We start from the raw sequence: 20,073 nt of genomic DNA, 5'->3' as shown, positions 1-20,073 counted from the left end.
AGTGCGTCGACTATACACGCTCATCGGTAATTTCTGAACTTGCCGACAAAAACAGTGTTCCTGGCAACCCCGGCTAATATAGCAACAACGCATCTCCTGTAGTTCGTCGAGCCGTCGTGTGGAGGCGCTATAATCGATTAAGCGAATGAGAGTCGGGGGAAGGGTAAGAGATTGCCTCCACCGCGGTCGGATGGGAAACGGAGCGTAGTGTAGATCTGAGTGTCGAGCGGTGAGGGTTTGTTTCTCGCTTGGTGGCGACGAACTTACGTCAGCGTAGGAACAACACTCGACTGTGTTTTCAAGCCTTTTCTGGTCCATCTGCGGCTCCCTCAGTGGACGGTAAGTAGCGACATTCTTTCGTTTATGTCTAGTTCGTACTTTCATTGTATACTATAATTACCTCTGTCCTCGCTCGTTGGACCGTGTTATAGTTTCTGCTGAATTGTGGAAACATGTGTGCAAAGGAAATACATTGTTGTACTAGGTTCTCACAGAGAATGACCGGTTGGTAACATCCATATAGAGCAAAACTCAGTGTTCATTCAACGTTGGGCAATTCACGTGCCAGAAACGTAGAGAAGTCGTCTAACTTTCGTTACTACTAACAAAAACAAAGCAAAGACGTGACTGTTTCAACAATAAACTACAGACACTTTTACAGTTCGACGAGAAGTTTCTAATTGCTAACTGAAATACGATATCTACTCATATGTGTCATTGTTGATGACAATATAGTGTAAAATACACTGATGCACATGTAAAACACTATTTTCTATTATTAGGGAAACGTCTCACTTGTCCCCATGCTTCCCACACCAGAATTTTGCTGCAATCTTGTAATACTTATCGTCTTTGCTTGTGTCAAAGAGCAAATAAAATGCACAATCTCGTTAGGTGTTCAGTCAGGTTAGGTTTTTTCTTGGTATTGTGTGCTACTTGGCGCCAAAATCCAATCACATTAGGTAACTAGATCAAAATTCGTGGAATCTTTCAGCAGAACAGGACCAAAAACTTGTCCTAGCTAGTTCTAGATTCTTCTCTTTCCGAACCTTCTCTGAAAAGATGATATGTAAATTGTCTTAATGAAAAAACAACAAAGGAGGAAACGAGTTTTCTTTTTTTAAATGAAGCGGCGAGCATCGGACAACAAGCGCAGTTTTTCTTTTTAGACGCATTGATGTGGCTTTCTATATTTCCCCCCTCCACTTCGCGTTAAACTTTTCAGATCGCGTCCCCCTACTTTTTTTTTCCACGACATAAATCAAAAATCCTCCCGTAATAGAGCGAGGCTTTTCGTGGGTTCGGGAAAGGGGTTGCAAGGACGGTGCAAAAAGAGTAGCGGCGGGGAGGAAAGAAGGGTGGGAGGGGTAGATTCAATTTCTGCAGAGAGTAGAAATTAAGACTATTCTCTCACCCCTCGTCCCCTGATTGTTGGTTGTGATTGCACCGGCAGAAAGATTCCCCCGTAAAGTCCCTGGTGGTTATACGGGAATGTTTTTAATCAGGCTGGAGATTGGACCAGTTACCGTCCTGAATGTGGTGTAGATTGTTGCTCAGATAAATGCTGATTGGAAGCTGTCAGCTCGCTCCAAAGCGCCACTTTTTTTTCTCCCTTCCTTTTTTTCCCCTCCCTTCGTTCCTTCTCTCCACTCCTCTTTTCCCTCTGTAAACGAACTGGTAAAGCTCAGGGCCTGAGGAACGAGAGGGTAAGAGAGGGGGCAGAAGGCAAAAATCTGCCGCCGCTACGTGTAAATTTCGTTCCTATTCATCGTGAAGTTGCTTTGCCCCCCCTCCCCCCTTTTCTATTTCGCTACCGAACTCGACCGAGTTGTCAATGATCGTCATTCAAGGAACAAAAATGTTAACCAGAATGGGGCGAACGATATATGTGAGAAAGAATCAGGGTATGATTTTAAAAAAATCAAGTCTGTATAGTCAGTACCCAGTGTTATTTTCGAGTTCTGAAGAAGTTTATGTATCAACTCAGTGTGACCGTTTAAATCTACCAAATCAACTGGTTTTGCCTCTGGAAACGAGAGAATAATTACAATCTACATAAAGAAAAATTCGAAACAGACCTCTGTAAAATTGAGACGAGCCAGTGGCGGATGTAGAAATGGCACTTGGGAACAGTGATTTTTAGTCTAGGGCACCCAGAACTCTGGTTCATCCGCTGACAAAGTTGAAACGGTTCTGTCTGCTCTGTTCAATTGATGCATTTATAGTCCATCACGCGAAGCAGGAGCTGATAAAAGTATCCTTGGATGCATTCCTCAGCGTATTTTGATGCATCAAAAATACTACACTAGTAGTTTATGCACTTCAATGTGTTACTGGAGTCAACGTATTTGACACATTTTGGTTTCTGATGTACAGTGGCTAAGGTATAACAGCAGACAAATTGTTCCTCGTTATTTATCTTATGTCTTCTACATGCTATACTTTTTAAGGAATGAAACTGTACTAATGCTACATGAGAACAAGACTGGAATTTAGATAACCGAAAACGAGATGATGCCAAGTCTTCATTTAGCCTCAGTATAATATAAATAGTTTTTAATTTATTTCATTTATACTGTCTGTTGTCTCATGCATTATGAATACTGATTAAGAACACATTGCATCTTCTAAATAATAGTTCACATGTGCTGATCAATGCTCATTAAGTATTATACAAGGAGTAGAACGTATAGTAATATACACTGTCAGAAGAGATACATACGTATTAAGCACATCATACAAGATAACAAAGAATTTGTATGGCAAGATTTATTTATTTTGCAAGGTACTACTTAATATGTCATGTACAGAAAACAAGTTCATAACGTAAACTGTATTGATACACATGTATGTCTATGGTAATTATTGGTTAAATATAGTAAATTAAAAATTGAATGGAATGAATCATGTACGCAAACATTAATCATTACTACAACATATAAATTGTACTCACAGCCAGGTCAAATTAGATTAGATTACAAAGAGAAGCAATAGTCTTTGTAATGAAAAGAGAACATGTTCAACTGAATGCTCCATTTTCAAGGTTACGTATCGAGACATACTTTTGGTGTGTGCTGTGAACCTTAAAGGTTCAGGGATCGAACCAGGAGCCCTTAGATAAATGTAGCTCTTACCATTTGGGGGGGGGGGTAACTGGTAGCTCGGATGGACTCGCTTCGCTGCATCTGCTGGAGGAGGTACCTAAGTAACTTAACCTATTGAACCTTTAAAAGAATGGCAACTCATTTGTATTTGGTTATAATGACCTAAGGACTGCAAAGGCAAGGTTTGCATGCCTCGTTCTCGAAGCGTAGATCAAAGAGTCTCCAAATACACTCTTACTCACTTTCTGGTGTTAGTCTCTTAATTGTCTCTCAGCGTCTCGGCACTTCACTCCCAAATAAAGTTCTTAAACTCACGTTCACTTTTCCATTGTCCAGTTCGACTGACTTTCAATACTAAAACTCCCTGCCGTTTCCCCAAATCTAAATCCAACTCTTCTCTCTCCAAACTCCAAAACGACTGTCTCGACCAACCCCTTTCCAAGCTATACTTCGACTGTCGTGTTTCAGATTCGACTTCCATCCTGGAAATTTAAGCTACGCCTACTTTACATATCAGCCCACTTTTCTCTTCAATAACTGGCAAATGCTTTTCGCTGAGGTGGCGCTGAAGTTAACACATTTCTTACTGTTTCCTGCCTGGCTACCTCGATCAGTGTAACTTGAAAAAATCACTAACACAAACTAAGGGATATGTAACGGTTAGGAATAACAACCTTAACCCCTTGTAACTGCGGAGCACAATATCAAACCAGGTTACATATATTCATAAAATGTCCTCCATTAGAGAACCAGCTGGAAATAATACTTATATCATGGCATTATAAGAAACAAAGTCCACTTCCCATTATCTATACCTGCCTTATTTTTCTCTCCTACAAATAGCACAATATCGATATTGTATGGTTTTGCTAGAAGATGTTAACTAATGGTATGACAGAAGAAGAAAAATTGTCAGATATAACCAACTAGAAGTTGGTCAGAATGTGTATATTAACTTATGTAAAGAAATATTTATAGTAATGATATTTTTTTAAAAATGCAGTGGCTATAAACTCCAGTAGGAGATGTGGGCCATTAGTAAATAAATAAGATAAATAGATGTTTATTACAAGCAATCAGAAATTATTTTAAGTTCCACAGTGTTTATGGTATTCTAGATAAACCTATATATATCCAACCTATATATTTATACTAACTACCATGAGCGCTATAAGAAAGTTTTCTAGAGGAGGAGATCAAAATCTAGGTTGCGTTATATTGTGTGTGTTTTGTGTCGCAATTCAACTGGTTGAAACAAACTCAGGTATATTTCATATAGAAAAAGTTAACTTGAAGTCCATTTTAACTATAATTATAATACTGGATCAACAACTTGAACAAAGTGTGATATGAAAAACTGAAACGTGCCTTCGGAATATTGTTGATTTTGAGTTTTTTTAAAAATTAAGGGCGTTTTTCTGATACTTTGAGCTAATTGGGACGATGAGGATGCACGATGATTAGATGAAATTGAAGAAGGGACAATCACAAACATAATAGGACAGAACACAAAGTTCACAGAGGATTGCCCTGAAGGTACAGGCGCCACAGCTTCGTTCACCTGCAAAGAATTCACCGAAATGGTCAATCCTTATATCAAACCATGGTCCACTCTTTTACTTCACTAAGAGCAGAGAAATATTTCAAGTGGCGTACAGTTACACAGAGAAATTGTAAGAACTTTGTCACAACTTGTATGACTTGTCACAATCTGAAGATGAGATGAAAACATGCTGAGAGAAATATGTGGAGAGGACGAGGGGGGATGGGAAGAAAGAAACAAACATACTACAAAGGTAATTATTTTCCGTGGCATTGACAGCAAAATATAGCAAGCATATTGTACGTACATTTTCTTGTATGCCTCCACCAATTACAATGGGCTCAACACTAATGTGTTTACATCCATTGTCCCAAAGCAAAGCAAATACACACATACATTTTGATCTCGAATATGACATATTTTTATTTTAATCAGCTTCGCCATTCTGTTCAAGGGCAGCCTTGTAGTATGTTTATCTATGTATTACAAACCATGAATCACATTTTCGAATTGTGAAACCTTCTCATATAACTCGACGTGGTTATTGGTGGGATTTTGTTCAATTTTCATTGTTCATAAAAGTCAAAAATGTTACCACAAGCTACAGGTATTATGGATGATCAGGAATACGTGATACTTTCAAGGTGATTTTAATTTTTCGTCACTCAAATTCATGCTTGGTATCCGTTACAGATAATAATTCGAAACAAACAGTGCGAATGCAAATGATAATCCATCGAATACTATACGGATGAACCGATCGCTCTATGAAAATGTTACCAAAATTAAATGCATCTTTCTAAAAGTAAAGTAGGGCTAGTTATTTTGCACAGAAGCTAAAGAGCAATCAGGGTGGTATTTGAAAAATTTCCAGTAAGGACAGGGGATTCCAGTAACATCTTCTGAAGCATCCTAGTAGTATATAAATTTCATATGAATTTGCTCCCCCTCCCCCCAAAAGGCAAAGTGCCAAAAAATGAGCAACGGCTAATCCAGTAACTAGTAATCCTCATAGTCTCATTCAAATTCAACCCTGAGTAGAATTCATACAGAGGCGGGCAATAATGGCCCCTTGGCCTAACTTGCCTGAGAATGAAAAAAACTACAATTGGAGAAAATATGGCAAAATATAGGACTGACTGCAAGAATAATGCATTTCTTCCCTACATCTAACCCGCTTTAATACTGGGAACGTCACTGAGCAGGTCAGGATTTATAAATGTGGAGATCTGAAGCCAATATTATCGTGATTCCCTCTCCCTACCCAATATACAATGGCACAATTATGTCATATGGTTAATTATATTATCTATATTTTTCCCATATTTAAAATATCTGGTTTTTCTAATTTCTTGGCTCTTTTCAAAACGATATTTTGCTAGGTTGATATACCTTTACACATGGAGGCCCCGAACTGTAGCCCCCTAAGTCCTCCTAAATCCGGGCCTGAGTGTATCTTAATGAAAATATATCATATACTTGATTCATGAGGAAAACATTCTTTGCTCTTGGAACATTTATAGCAGTTCGATGTTTAGGTACCCTAAGATCATTCATAACACTAAATATAGTATCTAATATTTGGTTTTAAATCAACTTTCAACAAACTATAGAGCGATGGGAGTGTGTGTATGTAAGTGCCAAAAAAATGTTCGAGCTTACAATAGTTATACTGATGAATTTACTCTATTGTCTCCCTTCTAATTAACTGTTAGGTCTCGAGTTATATATACCTGTCTCATTCTCGGTTCGGGCTCGAAGGGCAAGTTGTCTCGAGCCTCGAAATATATTAGTAGCGCCAAGACTTCTGAAACCTCGGAAAATGTGAGAACTACAGGCTTCCGTGACTTTAACTAGCGACACTGCTCTCATGCCAGGGTTTCAAATGCCTTGGTGGAACTATAGTATAGGCAATCTAGCACACATACATACCCACATGCAAAGTGTCACCACACAAACTTTCAGAGGGATGACACCTCGTTTCGACGCTACGAACCGTTGAAAAACGTATTTTATCATGAATTATGCAACGACGGTACACAATATTACAATTGTCACTAATATATTACATTCGCAATTACAATAAAGATATTATATGGCCTATCTATAAGAACTCAGGTAGATATACGTTTGTTATGTCTGAATAAGTCTCAAGGTGAAGTAATTTTGTTTTTCAAACATCACACATTACAGTTTACCAAAGTCTCGAACGAAACCAAGAGTTCTCGGACACTGAGTTGCGGTCTCGTCTCGATTTTGTAGAGGATTGTCTCGTTCTCGGCAACAAGTCTTGAAGGGTGTGGTGTCGCTCGATATTTTAAAGTCCATCTCGGTCTTAGTCCCAGTCTTTGGTAGCAATGCCTTTATCGTTTGGTACAGCATAATTAATTAGTAGGGGAGAGTTGCCGAAATTGGACCGTTGCTTAAGTTGAACCGCCTTTGATTTTGTCTATAGACCAGTATTTGAAACAGGTGAGTTGGCACTACGGGTTGGCGTAGTAGGAGTGCTGTTATTGTGTTTCCATTGTTCGTGTTGCAATTATTGTGCATCGGATCTTAAGCTCTTGTGTAGACTAGGGGTAAGTAATCAAATGCCCTGTAGTATATTATAAAAGTGTCATTCATCAATCATTAACTACATGTGGTAAAACTGTGGTTTAGTTGCGTATGTTCGTGTACAGTCATATTTTTATTAACGGGGTATAATTGCCTAAGTTGGACCACCACGTGTTTCCCAAATTGGACCGGGGAAAGTATGGGCTGTGGACAGAGATGGAATTGCAAATGACTATAGCAGCATACAATAATGTGGACTAAGGTTTGAACGTGTGTAGTAGAAGGTATGGTTTGTTTGCTTTTACAGCTTACCGCGGTTGAGTCAGTCAACATGGATGAGTGAGGTTTCACCACAGTCCAGGAACGTCCACAAAAAATTGTAGCAAAGAAAGGAAAATCACAGGTAGGTGCTGTTACAAGCGGCAAACGTAAAGTAAATACCACAATGGTGTGTGCAGTGAGTGCTGCAGGTGTCTAGATACCATAGACATACATACGTACATGCCTTTTGTGAGAGGTCAAATTAAGTTAATATTTTTGTTTCACATTTAAAATTGTTTAGTTCTTTTATAGTTTTCAAAAATTATTTTATGAATTACAATTCCTGGAAATACAACTGCTGTTTTGGAAGATTATTTCTCATATTTTTATGAGAAGGGGGGCCAATTCCCATTCCTAAGTTTGCCACGAATTTGACGCTCAAAAAACATTATTGTGATATCCCAAAACCTTGCTATGAACTTCAAGTGAGTCCAGGTTCATTTTCTACTGGAGCACTGATCATATATAAAAACTTAAATATTACAGTCACTTTCACATATACAGACCCCATATGATTTAGGCGAATTCCACTGGGTGGATGGCAGCACCGGAACAGGCGATTGACTCGCTCTGAGTGTCATCCTGTCTGCCAGCCGGAGTGACGTGACAATTCAAGTGACAGTCAATTCAGGGAGATTTCCTAGTTGGGAGGACAGGCAGGAAGGGAAAGGGAATGGACGGGAGACTTTAGGAAGATGGAATTGTTTAATGCCTCCCATTTAGTTAGTCCTCCCTTGCTGCTGATTGCAGAAGGTGCTTCAGAATATTTTGTCACGGTCCGAGGTAAAAGGTGTACGTTCTTCAAGATGATCATTTAGCTTGGGAAATCCGAGAGAGAGAGAAAGAGGAGAAAAAGATTCTTCATGGAGTTCTCGTAAAATTACCTGCAAACTGGTCACGTTCTGGACTTTGTTGCTTTCTAAACCAACGATAAATGTCATGTGAGATTAGCAGCGGTAATCCTGACTACCATACGTGACATCCCGGGTGGGTGATATTGGGTGGGTATTTTTCCAGGAATATTCCTCTTTGGAGTGGCTCTGAAATTCACCCATCCTCTAATAAATGAATATCCGGAGTCACCATGGAGGAGTAAAGGCGGCCGGAGTGGTGCTGATCACATAGTCGAGATCGTGCATGTGTGAGACCGTACCTCCACCTCCCATACGCTTCCATGGCATGTTGCACCATGCAGAGGATAGTTTTATATTTACCTTATATGTGTGTGTGTATGTATTTATGTATTTTGGTATGTATGTATGTATGTGTGTCTATCTTCTATTTTACAAAGTTCTTCTCGAAAACTGAAAAGTTCGTGGAATTTTGACCACCCTGTTTCTATTTTTATTTTACTGATTGTTTGCTCCTACATTTTATCTTTGGATCTGGTGAAGTTCCTATTCTTTATTATCTACTAAATCATTTTTGGTAAACTAAGGAAAATAACGACACCATAACTCCTATATTATATTTGTTATAGTATTTTCGGACCATATTCAATATCAGAAATGATATTCATTACATGATGTTCTAAAAAATCATGATTTACAGTAATTATATAATATATTAGCAGGGGGATTTTTTAAATAAAATTTGAAACGTACATGATATCTTGATGAAACTTACTTTGTAAGATAAGTTTTTTATTAGCAAATAATTTTTGAGCACGACACACGTATTCCAATGTCAGTTGCCAATGTATTTCCAACGAAGAAAAATAAGGACAACAAGATGACAGGAGAAACCAGGAAACAAAATCGTTGTGGGGTGAGGGGGGGATGTTGGAATATTTTCTGTGAAAAACTGGTGGAAAACAAGATTTGTCTTTTGCTTATTTTACGTTGCTTTTATGCATTTTTATACAGAACGCCACGATGAGGATGAATAATGATTAATTGAAATGTATGAAGTCAGATAGAAACATCTTGGCGTCGGACTCGATCCTGGAACCTTCGGTTGCGAGGCCATTGAATGAACTAGGTCATGAGGGCGGCCCTTTTCGATCGAATAACTGTCTTTTTCCGTGGAGATTCCTAGTTATGAAAGCCTCCATAAATTTAGGATGCGTACAGTATAATTCCGATAGTTATATAGGATCTAAGATCTATACGATATCCGTTCATAAATGTCATACAGAAACGTCATATATACTACTTATCACAAAAAATTATCGGACATACATGGATGTTCATTTCCCTCGTGTTGCGTGAGAATGAACTCTTGCATACTTGAATATGTGTTATGAAAATGCATGGAGATATTGGAAAATTATAAGAAAGAATGCATATATTACAGTAGCAAGTATTAAAATATTTTCACTCTTCGTGTGATTGGATCACGTAGGTAAGAAATTAAACTGTCCAGTAACCTGGTGGGTTATTGATTGGTCCAGTTTAACGTCGCCTATTCATACCCTTAATTTACAACATGTCTACAATATATAATGAAGACAATGCTAGGGAGCACATAGCATATATGATAATAGTATAGTTTTCCAATGAACCGAAGATCACTACTACTTAGGTTGGATATTGGGTTTGAAATTCTGATCTAGCGTCCTTTTTGATAAGAAAAAAGAAAAAAATTGCAGAAGTTTGGTGTCTCATTTAAGTGTTTGAGCCCTATTTCTTATATTCTTATTTTTCATTTTTCAGTCCCTCACTACATATTTGTTTCTGAAGAAAATAGACTACAGTTACCTCAGTCTACAATCATAATTTCACAGAGAAGTTTGATTTGAGACTCTGTGAGCAACGTACCCACACTTGTATTTATATTGCTAAGAAGCTCTCAAGTGGGGTTCCACAGCTGCGTTCCTGTAATCATTATCACGCATGAATTCCGTCACTTATATTGCACCTTTCATATGAAATTGTGAAATACATTTTTATTTAATTTCTTGAAAAACTCTTGTTCTGTAATTGGCTAAAAGAAAACAGTCTCTAATACATGTTTTCTGTTCAAAGAATTGGGGAGCAATGCCATACAGAGCTTTCTGTTGTTTGGAGAATCATATTCGACACTATTTAAACACAACATACGAGGAGATTCTTTCTCCCTTACGTCAGTATTGTTGAATTGTTTTGCTGATGAACTCTCACCTGACCGTTTGCGATATACATATGGGTTCTAGTTCCTGGTAAGTCATGTATACATAATTGTATGTGTTTCTTTTTCCCTATCTACTTTATCAGTTCATGCTCCAACGATTAACTTGTGAGCGATAGAAAAGCAGCATAAAATAGCTAAAGTACAACATTCAAATACATATAAATATTCCATAACATCCAGATTGAACATGCCTCCGTTTAGTGTGTTTGTTAGAACTATACACGTAATTCGAAGGCAGCACTGAATCGCGAAGTGTTGATCCGCTTTACTTCAAGTAAAGGATGTCTCAGAAATAAGAATATTTTATTTCTGGACAAAAAGAAAAAAAGTGTGTTCGTCATTCTAAGTGAATTGTACTAGCAGATAAATATGCACTTACATTTCTACAGTTTGTTTAGTGTGTTAAAAAATTATTAATATTTGCCCCCAATCTCCCGGTTCCTCCTACGTTTGTGAGAAATTGTTTGTATTGTTTTGTACTTTCCATATTTTACGATTCTTTTCTGCCTATTTAGGCCAATATTAACATTGAGGATGGATGATTAACTTTGATGAAGGGATACTCACAAAGGAACAGCAAATCAAAGGTCGAGAATCGAACCCGGAATATTTGATGACGAGATCGTGAGTCAACCCCTTATTGATCGGGCTACGAGGTGACTGAATTATTCTGAGAACAGCACAAAATACGTAGTTACATATTCATTATACATGACCAAATAAGGCACATTTGTTAATTGGAAGCTAAGAATGTAGTCAAAGCGTCCAAATTTTGTGAGTAAGACTTTCCACACATCTTCCGTTTTAGGTTACTAACTTGCTTACCTAGCTGTACATCTCCATTTAGTATTTTCAAACAAGTTATTCAAAAGCATTGCAGCAATTGCTTTATTTGTTCTGTAATTCTGGCTATTGTGCGTGGCTTTCATACTACTCCAGGATAATCTCGACGATGTTTGGTGAATTGATGAGATGGACGAAGGAACAAACCCAGTGCTTACCCTGGATTAGAAACTTAAGATTCCTATACTCTGTCCTGGGTATCTATGGAGCAAGCGACCGAAAACAAGTCTCTGCGGAAGTAGTAGCTCGAACACGTGAGAGGGAACGGGATTGCGTGGAAGGCGAAAAGCGACTGCAACCTTTGCAGCAGCATGTACCGCTTCGCTTTGCCCCCTCGATTCCCCCTTCTCTGCCGCTATGCGCGGCCTTGCTCCACAGATTCCGGGGATAGGGTATAGCTTCGCCATAGCAGCTGAATTGTACTCATTGGTAATATTTCATAATCTCACACAATTTATTTTATAGGCTATAGTATAGGCCACCTGATCGCTGGTGATACGGGTATTCATGATATCATGTCGAGACGAACATCTATACAACTGACCACTAAGTCGTGAGCAGATATCAGTTGGAAAATAGAGGCACGGGATTGCAACACTGATGGCAGAAAAAAAAGGTTTCCCGGCGAGAGAGGCTGTAGTGGATGTCGCATCTCCTGCTCCTCAGATGAAGCGAGAAGGAACAACTGGAGACAGCACCAGCAGAGCACCCTCCGCCCCCCCCCTTCCTGACCACCAGCCCCCTCTCCCCCCTCCATCCTCCCCCGACCGAGCCAGGCCTGAATAACGCCATCTACTCGGCCTTGATGAAATTTCTTTTGACGCCTATCCTCACACACACTGACACCCTTAATTGATATTTTCCCAAACATTTCATAGCGTGTTTCCTCGGGTATTGGGTTTCCGCTATCTAAATAGCTTCGCGGGTGAGACTGCTCGCATTGCTCCCTGCTAATAGAGGTTACAGCAAAGTTAATGGAAAAATTATCGAAGTGAAAATTTCTCATTAAAAGCGGAGACCCTCCCGTCTGCATAATACGAAAAAGGGCTGCGGGATAAGGGTGCGGGTTATTGGGTGATGGCGGGCATTGTGAGGGATTGTGTACCATTACCGTGGATCCCATACTGAGGAACCGGCGGGGGGTGGAGGCGGGAAGAGGGGGTGGGACTTCCATCATACCCCGTTTCCCGCAGAAATGGAACATGTATTTCACCGTATCTTAATTAGATCGCGCAAGAATGGTGGATATTTTCCATATTTCGATTTAATTTAGTCTAATTTACATCCCTCGTTCGCACAAAGCAAGCTTTTTTCCGGCGGGGGGAGGGTCCTAAAATGAGAGGGGGCTGTTCTCTCTCTTCTTTTCTTCTTCCGTTTTTCTTTCCTCCCCCCTTTTTTTCACCCTCTCTTTTCCGCTATGCATACACTTCTGCAGCTTACGTACCGATGGGGCGGCTAGAATGTTTGGTTAACGGTAGCTGGCTTTTTTTTCTCTCTCCGTCTCCCTCTCTCTATAAGGGGTGGGTCACGTGCTCTGAGAACGGGCCGAAGTGGAGAGAGAAGAGGAGGAGGACGTAGTGTCAACATTAAATCTCTTTTGTAATTACCATTTCATTTTCCCGCTTGCTTCCAGAACCGATAGCTAGGCAACTCTAATTACAGATGGAGTGCGGCTGGCCGCTTTATCATGAGTTCGCGAACACCGAGGCACGGACCAGTAATGAGTGCCGATAGCCCCCTCGCCAACCCCCCCCCCCCTCCAGAACCCTTTCCACACCGATGTCCCACTCCCAACTTCCAGTCTCCTTCCTCTACCCGGGTATGGCAATAATTAGCGGAAAACAGGCGACTTAGAGAGAGAGAGAGAGAGAGAGAGAGTGGGGAGAATTCAAGGGCAAGGGGAGGGGGGTTGTCGGTATGAGTAATGAGACTAGAAATCCAAGTTGCTATATGACAGTTGCAACAAGCCAAGTTTTCCCTCTCCCCGTTCTTTTTTTTTCCGGTTCTACTCAGAGAAATCTAGTTTAAGAGGCGCAGGGGAAAAGGACAAAGGATTGTTAGGGGAGGGGAGGGGCTGACTGTAATTATTGTAGTCGGCCCGCAGCGGTGTGGGAGGGTGCTACTTGAGCTAAGCTAATCAAGCAAAGAGGCAGAACAGACCCAATTTAACTGAGGTACGCACACAGAGAAGGATGCAAGTGGGTTTGGTAGGACTTTGTTACCACGGCAATCAAATACTGAGGTGGAGAGAGAGGGGTTAGGGGGGAGGAGGAGGGTTCAGCTGTGCTTTTCACTTCCTGTAAAGTTCCTGGAGTCTGTCAGCTGAGGAAATGGGCTGCAGGTTTGAGATTTCAGCAGGACGTCATTAGAACAGCTTGTCCGTCGGCTCCCGGAATTCTTCAATTTCCAAAATCACTTTCACCGACTACCAGTGCCTCGGCTCAAAAAGGAATTCGATCTGCTGCTATGTCCTTACTTCAAAGAAAATTTATTTTTTTCATTATTACGAGCTCATTGTACTCTATCCCGGGAATCTCTGGAGCAAAGCTGCCCATAAAGGTAGAGAAGGGGAGAAAGCGAGTGGTCGGAGCGAAAGGCTGGCAGCTGCAGTCACTTTTTCCCTTCCACGCAATCCCGTTCCCTCTCACGTGTTCATTGGTCGAGCCCTCTCGAGTCGCTACTTGCGCAGAGATTTGCTTTCGTTCGCTAGCTCCAGAGTTTCCCGTTATAAACACTTTTCAAATGCAATTTAGTAGTCTGCAAAGTTACTTTCCCTAAGTAGGAGGGTTTCATAAACATACAAGGTGTCCGATCGAGAAGTCCCTGCACACCTAGATTCTATTACATAGTGTTATTACCTCTAGATATGACATATTTATTTATTATAACGTATGTATCGTATTTTTTTACATTATAACATACTTGCGAACTTTCCATTACGTTACAGTAAGGTCGTTCTTGCATAACCACACGCGTCAGCCGTTCCTCAGCACTGTAGAGTCGAATTACTTTCGGAACTTCTCCAGTGGACTGCGCGAGTCTGTCTAGCGAGCCTAGTGGGCGTGTAGAACCTGAGTAACGGGCCTAGCGATAGGTTCTGGGTTGAGATGACGTCAGCGGCTCGTTTGGTTAATTGGCTGCTTCGAGAGTTGTGACTCGTTCAGAAGCTTCAAATGCATAATGCCAAAGATGTTACGGAAATAATCTCCCTCTAACTATGTTCGCTCACTTAACCCAGGACGCAACAACTAGCATACGAATTTAAGGGAGCGTTTACATGTGACCTTCGAAGAGCTGATGTCCCACAACGCTGATGTCAACCTACGAAAATTAAAATCGTTCAAGAAATCGAATACCGGCCAATTTTCAACGCAAGTGGGAGTACGGGAACTTCTCGGACACCCTGTATATTCTTCAAAAATATACTTGCACTAACAAACGATCTTCGATTCAAGTAAGTTTTCATTCTGCATACTTTCACTGACTTCTGAACCTTGGCTTAAAGAAATTTCCATTCTACACACTTTTACTGTCTTTGCTCAATTAAGTCTTCTTTCTGCACATTCTACAGACTACTACTGTTTAGTTTGATTGTAATAACTTTCATTCTGCGCACATTTACGGACTATTACGTGTTGGCTTATGTAAAGTTTGATTCTTCGCTTTGTCTACACGTTGCTATGAAACATATTCTCTAAGTTGTTTTTTTTTTAATTCCAAAAAATACTGTCACTGATTACTGGTCCTTGCATGCAAGCACTTGAAGTTCTACAGAAAACTAGAATTCAGGTATCTTTCACTTTCCAAAGTTTCTTCTACAGCTTTCAAACCTTGGTTCCTAGTGCCTTTATTGCTTACTTATACAGCTTTCAAACCTTGATTCCCAGTGCCTTCATTGCTTACTTCTGCAGCTTTGAAACCTTGTTTCTCAGTGCCTTTATTGCTTACTTCTACAGCTTTCCAAGCTTGGTTCCCAGTACATTTACTGCTTACTTCTACAGATTTCAAGATTTCCAACCCTGGTTTAGAGTGCCCTTCATTGTTTACTTATACAGCTTTCAAGCCTTGGTTTCCAGTGCCTTCATTGCTTACTTCTACAGCTTTCCAACCTTGGCCTTCATTGCTTACTTTTGCACCTTTCAAACCTTGGTTTCCAGTGCCTTCATTGCTTACTTCTACAGCGTTCCAACCTTGGTTTCCAGTGCCTTCATTACTTACTTCTGCAGCTTTGAAACCTTGTTTCTCAGTGCCTTTATTGCTTATTTCTACAGCTTTCCAAGCTCGGTTCCCAGTACATTTACTGCTTACTTCTAAAGATTTCAAGATTTCCAACCCTGGTTTAAAGTGCTCTTCATTGCTTACTTCTGCAGCTTTCAAGCCTTGGTTTACAGTAGCTTCATTGCTTACTTTACACCTTTCAAACCTTGGTTCCCAGTACTTTCATTGCTTACTATAGGACTGTGTTCATTTAATCTAGTCCGGAAACACTGTGAGTCTATAGAGAAGGGTCTTCTTAAGCAGATATCACGGATGTACAGTCACCGGCAATAAAAATTGGACACCTAGATCCTGAAATACTCTGTTCCCTGCAAGGGAACTCTGTGTGTTGCTGATCTCTACGGCGTTAAGTTGATTTTAATAACCAAATTTTCAATGGAAACATTACCACCGCCGTAGAGTTAGGCAGCACACACAACGCCTTGCAGGGAAGCGAGTCTTTAATGATCTAGGTGTCCCATTTTTATTGCCGTTGACTGTACATATGTACTGATATATTAGGACGACAAATCTTATGTCACATATTTCGCTATTTCATAGACCATAAATTGAAACGCATGCCACTGTTTGGATGGGGAAAAGTAAAGTTGTGCAGAGTGTGATGGGCCGTTTACCGGAAGTAATAAATTCTATTCCATCCTAAAGGAAGCATAAACATAGCCTAGATGAAAGACGGGGAAGTCTAATTCGTCGCTGATATGGATGTATTCAAACAACGGCTCATCAGGCGACGACGAGTTAAGGGGGCGAAAAGGGGGAAGCGTGTTAGTGTGAAGGCCGGAACACAAACATCGCATACGCTCAGACCCCCTAACAGCCAGGAAACATATGTGGCAGTGTAAACAAGCTGTTACATATTCATAGAGGCTACACACGCATTTGTCGCGCGTGTTGTCGTGTCACAAAACACTAAATAACAGATGTTTCTGTCAACATGTAAGCATATATTAACCAAACGTGCAGGAGCAGCAAATGCGCCAATTGTGGCGGTTCGCTTGCTGAACAGATTCTGTGCGGTTCGTTAAATATTACGGTATAACCTGAGCGAGTTATTCCTCTATCATTTTACTATGAAACAGTGACAACATGGACGTCCTGCAGCAGGGAATATGTATGTAGGAGTGTGGGATTTTTGTTCTGAGAACTAAGAGTGGATTTTCTTAGTTAAAAACTACACTCACGGGAAAAATTTGGTGTGCTTTCCGAAACGCGAAATTTCGTCTCTACTTTTGATAAAAAATTAAACGATTTTTATTTGAAATAACGGCTTAAAATACCACAAGGTTTTCCACTGACAAGAAATTTGAGGTGATCTGGAAGAGAAAAACTATTTTCTTACTGTAGTTTCACGTTTTTCTATAATCAACTTTTGGTTGACGTTTTCCCATATTTTTTTAATACTTCTGTTCGTTTAATTTCAACAGCGTTCAATACACATGTTTCATTTGAATGGCATATAATTACTTATTATTAGGGACACAAATTTATGGTAAATAAAAACTGAGGAGAGCAGTAAATAAAATGTTAGATGAGCGGTATATACCAGCGGTGGAAAAAAAAAATTGGCACACACTTTTTCATGAGAGGAAACAACATACAAAAGAGCTATAAATTGATAAACTATTTCTTCATTTTTATATACTTTACACATACACAAGTACTTAGCTGTCCAACCAAAAAGAAAACATCAAGAAAAAATCACTTCATTTCTAAAATGCATATTCGGGGGAAGAAAGGAATGCAGCTTGACAGGGAGCGAAGTTTTCGAACGGAGATTATGTTCATGGGAAATCCCAATTTGCAGCGTCTTCCTGATGTGATGGAAGTTAGAAAACGTTCTTCAGCTGCAAGTGGTAGGAAACTTTAAGCAAACGTTTCGTTACAAATCGACAGTTTGCGCACACAACCTCGATTGCCGGTTTTTGGGTGTTTTCTACTTAATTTGATGATATTTCACGAAAAAGCGTTCATTTCGTGGAAAAGCACACATTTCACATTACTTCGCGAATAAAACTCATGCATATTTCATCATTGGGGGTGTAGTTACGTGCAAAATGTTCAAAATTGCATACTTTTTTCACATTTCGCGATTTTGCGCATCGCAAAAATTCAATGTCCCTACTTATTATCATGCTAAAGTGGTCCAGTGGTCTGAAAATTATTTTAAAGTGGCTGTAAAATTTTTAAAAATCATGGAAAATTAGAGTGAATTCTGGATGAGAATTTCCCTGATATTTTTTGAGAGGTTACCATTAATTGCAAAAGGAGATACAATGATGAATGATTTTAGGTAGTGGAGTATCATATCAAATTAACATAAATGAAAAATATCGGTAAGGTTTCCCAGTATTTTATGTAGCGAGCCGCCTGGTTGGTCTTTTTTCCAAGCGGTAATCGCAGCTCCAACATATTTTCTTCTACGAGAGGAAAGTCTTGCAATCGAAACAGTTTTATCTTTTTATGGAGGCCTGCTTCCTTTGCTCAAGGAGATTGAAACTAACCCAGAAGTTAAATCTAGGAACAGACTCAGACATTTAGATAATTCTCCTCTCTCGCTCTGATCTGCACTTTGGGCGATAAAACAAGCTCCGTCGTCTTCGAGAGCTGGAATATCGGTGGCTCCGGGACACCACATGCCGCCCTTTACTCCCAAATGCACATTCCGCTGTGGATGGTCTGCTTGCGAAGCATCGATGGCACTGAGAGGTTATCAGGCCCATTTGTGGAGTGGAAACCCTCAGTCCTTTCTCCCTTATCCTCATGGCATGAAGTTCCATAACCAATAAATAGCTCGCCAGTGTTTCAAATCCTTATACGTCCAGTTGCCGAGAAATGCATGCAGTCCGTTGGTTTCAGTTCAGCGATCCAGTCACTCTTATTAAATTTATGTACTAATTTGCGATGCTATCGATAGATTCGCTGGTTGAACCATGGGGATTCAACAGGAGAATTTATAGTTGTCTTCTGGAACTAGTCAAGGAAAGAACGTTGACGTTTTCTCGGGTGAAACATACTATTTAGTACGTGCCCACTTTCCCACACGCTCCTAAATATTTTGTCATTTTTCAGACAGAAAAAAAACAAATGTCAGGGGTAACCATGAATCTGCGAAGCATGGTTGCATAATATTCAGGATAACATTGCCGTTCCTTCAGGATTCAAGGAGCAAGCGCTCGCGTATCTTCTGTATTTGCCCTGTACGAGCTGAGGAAGTTTATCGGTTTGGACGGGGACACGTTATAATCAGAGCTCGGATTTTTAGGTGCTAAAAATCAGAAAAATATTTATTTTTTATGTGCTCAAAATATGGAAAATATTTACATTTTATGTACTTAAACATGGAAAATATGCATTTTTATGTGCATTATAACTTATTTGTAACACGGTCTTTCAGTAAATTTGTAAAAGTTAGTGACTATTGCTATATCTTAGGATTGTCTCTGTAGTAATGTCTGTAGAATGACTTTCACTTAGAAGAACCGGATTGATATTCTACATGTTGGGAACAGGCACGTATCTAGAAATACATTTCGGGGGGGGGGGCTCCGACCAAGTGCTTAATAATAATAATAATAATAATAATAATAATAGTATAAAATTATAATAATTGAATTAAAATGATATCAATGAAATACGTAAAATAATTAATATTCTATTGTTATTATTACATGAATTGGTAAAACTATGGTAAAAGAATAGACGTATAACAGTATGTATATTCATTATCTATCTTGCGTATAGTGAAGATCGCCAAAATTTGTATAAAAACAAGCGCTCTGGCAAGGAAATTAATCTCAAATAGATACAAAATTGAATACAGTATTTAATGAATAACAAAGAATAGAGTTAGATTCAATGAGGAAAATTAAAGTTCCTGATTAATATTTTATGCATATTAGCATAAGTAATAGTGTGCATAAATATTTAGAACTGCCCTTTAAAGCCGTATAATCATCCCAATTTCTCCCTCGACCCCCCTAAATACGTACTTGGTTGGGAGACTAGATCTGCCTAATAATAGCTTTCAGTTGTTTGCAATTGAATCTGTGGTTAAGTGTTTGCAATAGGATATCTTCTAAACCAAGCAGGACCACCACCGCTCAGAAAATGAACGACTGTTAACTTCGACTAACAGCTGTACTCATTTGCCATAATGATAATGAAATTGTGAATTAAAACAGGAGGCACGAAGAGTGTTATGCTCGCCACTGACTAACATGTCCTGAATATTAAAAAAACAGTGAAATGGTGGATATATGGTATGTTTTACTATCTTGTACTGTAAATCGTTTTTCGACCTGTCTGTAGAGAATCTCC

At 39.6% G+C, this 20,073-nt stretch overlaps 1 protein-coding gene across 2 annotated transcripts in view; it reads left to right on the top strand.

The window, feature by feature from the left end:
- The first annotated feature begins 204 nt into the window (after positions 1-204).
- Positions 205-20,073, top strand: part of LOC146005263 (LIM domain only protein 3-like) — a 223,790-nt gene continuing 203,921 nt past the window's right edge. For both annotated transcript variants that reach the window (XM_083144368.1, XM_083144377.1), the window contains exon 1: positions 205-339. The gene's annotated coding sequence lies outside the window, so the exon portion shown is untranslated. The remainder of the gene's footprint in view (positions 340-20,073) is intronic.

This window comes from Lepisma saccharinum, chromosome 1, assembly GCF_977018435.1.
Source record: "Lepisma saccharinum chromosome 1, izLepSacc3.1, whole genome shotgun sequence".
NCBI classification, from domain to species: Eukaryota; Metazoa; Arthropoda; class Insecta; order Zygentoma; family Lepismatidae; genus Lepisma; species Lepisma saccharinum.
Note: the sequence above shows the minus strand (reverse complement) of the source record. Positions and strands in the feature narration are given on the sequence as shown.